The following is a 6,000-nucleotide window of genomic DNA, read 5'->3' as shown; positions in this document are numbered from 1 at the left end:
CATTCTTAGGTTGCTGAGAACCCTCAGGCAGGTTTCATAGCAGATCTGAAATGAGCGACACAGGCTGTGTACTGACCAGCCAGCTTCACTTCCATTGGGGGACGGGAGGTTTCTGCTGCATCACCTAGGCTGTCTGTCATTTGGCAGACAACCACCAAGGGGTCAGTAAAACAGGAATTTATTCTTCCCTGGGACACACTACTCACACAGCATTCCTGGCCCTTGGTATCAGGATGGCTAAGTGCTGAAATCAAACATCAAAACCTGTTTGGACGCAGTCTTCCTCACATTTTAATGCACCAGGTCTGATCTCAAACCAGTATGATGAACCTAGGCATGCTTCGGCTTCTACGTACATCCGAGGTTTCCCCTGCAGACTCTGCGGTGCCTCGAAGCACACAGTCTTCTGCCATGGTGAGCCATGTTCCACAATGCTGCAAGAACCCTGCCTCAGGTACATTGAACATAGTCCCACTGACCATTAACAAGGTGTCTTTGTAAAATTTTAAATTAGAATGTAAAAACACAATCTACTCCACTTTCCAGCTTCATAGCAGTTTTAACTTCATGTTCTTTTATTTCGGTACAAGGTCACGCTGTGACGTATCGATCTGCTGTTGGTCACACGGATTCAAATGATGCACATTTTCAAGTCAGGGTTCACCAAACTTGAACTTTTTTGCAAGAGCTAGTGTTGCCATTCTGACTCATTCACATGCGTATGAATGGAAGACAACTGAACGAAAAGTGCAGTATCACTACCCCTTAAAGTTTGCAGAGTTTGCGTATTGCACCCTTTCCCTCTCTGGGGTGTTTCTCCCTCTCACCACCAGAGGTCGTCATTTCCCATCCTCCTGGACTCCTTTACCTTAACTCCACACACCTGTTCACCTGCTCACACACACACAGCTGTTGCCCATCCTGATGGCTATTTGTACTCCTTCACCACGCCTCTCTGGGCTGATTTATTCGTTGTTGAATGTTGACTGAGGCAAGGTTTTAGTGGCCGTATTTGTGTCGTATCCATGTTTCTGTTCCGTTTTCAGGAGTTACGTTACTCAGTTTTTTCCCCCTGTGGGATGCTTTCAGTTGTGTTTTTTGTTTACTTTTGTGACTTATAAATAAAGACCTGCACATGTTGGCACCAATAGTCTCGTGGTTAGTGCGTCGACACACAGCGCAACTGCGCTCATGGCGACCTGAGTTCAATATCGCCTCTTGAGGTCTTTTGCTGATCCTGCTCCATCTCTCCTCCCTACTGTCCTATCTATAAATACCATATCCTATCCTACGAAGGCAGTCTCGTTTAATTCTGGGTTGAGGACACACCGTATAAGCATCCTTCAGAGGATGCAACCTACAGAGGATGCAGCCTTCGAAATGAGACACAGCTGTGTCCAAAACTGCTCACTATCCCCTATATAGTACACTACATGGGGTGTTGGCCATTTTGTAGAGCTATCCAAATTCTGAGTGAGCGAGATCATTCCTTACATTCGTTCACTACTTTTTACCCATAATCCTCTCTGATTTTGAGTGAACAAATGATGTGCATCTCAATAAATTATAATGTCGTGGAAAAGTTAATTTATTTCAGTAATTCAACTCAAATTGTAAAACTTGTGTATTAATTAAATTCCGTGCACACAGACTGAAGTAGTTTAAGTCTTTGTTCTTTTAATTGCGATGATTTTGGCTCACATTTAACAAAAACCCAGCAATCTCAACAAATTAGAATATGGTGACATGCCAATCAGCTAATCAACTCAAAACACCTGCCAAGGTTTCCTGAGCATTCAAAATGGTCTCTCGGTTTGGTTCACTAGGCTACACACTCATGGGAAGACTGCTGATCTGACAGTTTTCCAGAAGACAATCATTGACGCCCTTCACAAGGAGCCACAAAAATTAATCGCCAAAGAAGCTGGCTGTTCACAGAGTGCTGTATCCAAGCATGTTAACAGAAAAAGTGTGGAAGAAAAAGATGCGTGAACTTCACAAGGAATGGACTGAGGCTGGGATCAAGGCATACAGACGTGTCAAGGAATTTGCTGAACCACAGACAACATCAGAGGCGTCTTACCTGGGCCATGGAGAAGAAGAACTGGACTGTTGCCATTGGTCCAAAGTCCTCCTTTCAGATGAGAGCAAGTTCTGTATTTCATTTGGAAACCAAGGTCCTAGAGTCTGGAGGAAGGGTGTCTGCCTCTTTTCGCTGTTGCTGCCAGCTCCATTTTGTGGAGATGCTGTTTCGTTGTGAAAGCGAAAAAATACTTTGTTTGGCCTTCAAATATTCAGATGTGTGCAGTACATTTTACGGAGGACTGTTTCCTGATCCTGGAGAGAAGACTCAAAGCCTGTAAGTACGTTTACATATGTAAAGGATTTGCCACTGATGATTCAAACGCAAGTTTTGAGCAGTGTAGAGTAGTGCTTGTTGTGTGTAATTTCTCAGATCGCAAATGCAGACATGGTTTTTTGTTTACGCAGTGCGATGCAACGCAATGTATAAAAACAGGGTATAAGTCATTGTAATCAGTAATTATGTCCCCACTGGATGCAACAAATGGCTCGTTTGTAATGGGTTTTATTGTTTTTGTCTTGTTTCACCGGTGTTCTGACCGGGATACACATCCCCGTATGTTAAGGGGCGTAATATTTCTGTCACATGCTTGAGGCATTTGGCCAATCACAATGCACTGGGTAGCTGGCCAATCAGAGCACACCTCACTTTTCAGATCCATGAGCTTTGTGAAAAATTATGTGTTTCAGAAATGCGGGGCATAGAGGAGAAACAATAATGTACAGTATGTGGAAAATAATGTGTTTTTGAACCTTAAAGGTGCTGTAGGGAACTTTTGTAAAAAAATTTTTTTTTACATATTTATTAAACCTGTCATTATGTCCTGACAGTAGAATATGAGACAGATAATCTGTGAAAAGATAATCTGGCTCCTCCCAGTGTCCTATTGCCATTTGCAGAAAGTAATGTGCTCCCGGTAAAAATCAACCAATCAGAGCTGCGGTCCGTAACTTTGTTTGTGTTCAAAATGTAGAAAAATTAACATAATAAGCGAGTACACCATGAATACAAACCATGTTTTTAGCTTGTCCTGAATCACTAGGGTACACCTATAATAAGTGTTTATATTCTGACTATTTTCGATTGCTTCGGGGGTACCGCGGCGGAGTAACCCAGTACCTTTGTGATTCTTCATAGACTTAAACAGAGAGAAGTAGTTCCGGCTACGATGTTCTTCCGCAAGACGCAAGCAGTTCTGTTTATTAACCGCTAGAGCGTCAAAAGTTCCCTACCGCAGCTTTAAACCGCATTAAAACATTTTCATTACACTACAACACATGTAGTGTGTTTTTGATGTTACAAGTTAATGTTTTATTTGTACTAAATTGCAACCTCATCACAACACATGTGTAAATACACATATATTTAGGCACTAAATGTTACATATAAATATAATTAGAAATTATATTAAAGTATATTTTTAGTTTATGATTGTCCTTACACATTAATCATATTTCAAAGACAATATGAAATGACATACACTAAGATGTACTTAAGAACCAACATTAGTGGGTCTTAAAACCCTTTAGAGTTCATGCTTTTGTCATTGCGACAAAGTTGTAAAATTGGATATACCGTTACACAGATTTACAAGCGTTTGATATTTTTAAATAACTTTTAATCAGGTGGCGTTATGGTGATTTTTCATGGATGTATGAAGTCAGTTCTCCTCGAGTTCATACAGGTGTCCAGCAGAGTAACCGCAGGTGCAGAGAATCAACATAATCCAGTAACATCTGACATCTGCTGTCATTTCAATCTTTCTGTCAGATGTTCTGCTTAAAAAGTGTATAGTCTTTTTTATTTTTTCAATAAATGCTACCCACATTTGAATACATAATGCAATGGCATTCACACATAAACATTTCCTGGCTCCTGTCCCTCTGCATCCTCACTTGTGAGTAAAGTATTTGGAGCGGTTGGAGTCAGCAGGGCCTGACCGCATGTCCCGTTCTGCAGTGAAGCACGCCTCTCTGTCACCAGAAAGCTGATCCGGAGCGCCTGCTCGAACATGAAGGTCAGCGGTGCTCTCGGCTCACCTCAGACGATCCTTCTTGCTCCTGTTAAACACCCCCTCAAGGGCTCTTTCGATCACCCAGGACAGCTCGGCTTTCCCTCATTTGGCCTATCCCAACGCTCTTTCAGCTCTCACTAGCACAATTCCCCTCTCATTAGCTTCCACCCCCCACCACATCACCTTCTCCTGGGCTGTTGCACTCCACATTAGTGGGGCGTCCTGGCTCCTAATAGTACAGAATGAGCTTTGCCGATTCAGTGGGAACGTGATACCACCCTCTCATGCTAATGCAGGCAGCAAAGGCACCCACTCTTGCTTGCTCTCTCTGTCTCTCAATGCATTAATATGATCCTGTACAACAAATAATTTTTTTTTTGTGTGTGTGATTTCATGGTGTCTATAAAACATTTGACCAAGTTTAAGGATGGTTTCCGTTAATCAAAATGAAGCTGAAAAAATAAAAAAAATAAAATGCAAATGGTAAACAAAAACACTAACCGGAATAAGCTGAAACTAAAATTAAAAATAAAAGGAAATTAAAGCTATATTAAAGCTGTATGTATCAAATAAAGGCAAGACAAGTACATAAGAAAATTACTAAAACTACAATGAAAAACAAAAATCTAATTTAGAATATTAATGCTAAAATTCATGGCTGAACCACCAGCAGAATTCATAAATGGATCCAAAATGATATCACTTTGCATATTCACATAATTCTTTATATAGTTAAATATGGCTTGTTTTGTCAGTGAAAATAATCGTTAATAATAATTTAAATGATGTGTGTGCTTCACCTCAGATTGTTCAGTGGGACTCTCACTGTATTTATAGCCCACTATAGATTGCTATGATTAAAAGCGTCTGCTAGATGATAGCTTTCTGTTTGCTTTCGTACTAAATATTATAAACCAGAATAAGAGATTGTATATTACCAATGCATATATATTAACTAAATAGACGTAATCAATGACTTTAACCCACACATATAATCTAGAGTTATTAATATCACTGTATTATACAAAAACATATGTATAACCAATCACACCTCACATCTAATTGTAAATCTTTCTTAAATAATTGATGGATATTTTATATGAAGTGATAATCTCTGGTTAATATTCATCATAATGGAAATACAGCGATGGTCTTAACATTGAAACAGCTTCTTTTGTAAACTAATAATGTGTTTTAATTGTCAGTTGGTGGGTTTATGTTGTGTGGCAATGAAAAACCGGCTTCCTTCAATGTAGCATGGCTGTTTTAATTATGTGATGAAGTAGCTCGTTTTACTCCTCGTCCTCCCATCTCAGCTCTGTTGGATGCAGTGCCGTCTTCGCTGAATATCTGCTCATCCAACCACGGGATAACTGACACCCCCTCTGCCTTCAAGCTAAAAGAGAAACCAGAGAGGGGGAACGAGAGCACAGAAAAAGTGGGAAAAGCTGGAGTCAGGCAGAGAGCGGCTGTCCCGCGGGCCAGAGCCTCTTTCTCTCCTCGCACAAACAATCGCTTTCATGGTTTAAAACCTGACGGCGACTCGAGATGTGAATTGTATGCCCAAACAGCTGGCGGGGCCCTGGCGTGTCTTATCAGCTCAGAGCAGAGGGACGAGTGAAGGGAAAAGACAAGGGTGAAGGAGTGGAGCGAATGGGGAGCGTTCTTTATGAACTTCTTTTAGGCAATGACAGAAATGTATGATGAACTGGAGACTCTGTGTGCTGTTAGCCAGCAGGAAGGCTTTTGAGGAGCTGATTTTGAGGTTTTTGTGTACTGCTTGAAGAGTTATGAAAGAGAGATCCAGATGAAGTCACTAGATCACCTGTGATTTTTACCATTGTTAATGGGAGTTGCTAAGAATTGGAGTGCTTTAAGCCAGTGTTATTTTAGTATTATTTAT

The sequence above is a fragment of the Carassius gibelio genome, chromosome A13, assembly GCF_023724105.1.
Source record: "Carassius gibelio isolate Cgi1373 ecotype wild population from Czech Republic chromosome A13, carGib1.2-hapl.c, whole genome shotgun sequence".
Classification (NCBI taxonomy): domain Eukaryota; kingdom Metazoa; phylum Chordata; class Actinopteri; order Cypriniformes; family Cyprinidae; genus Carassius; species Carassius gibelio.
The sequence above is the reverse complement of the archived record's forward strand: the minus strand, read 5'-3'. Positions refer to the sequence as shown.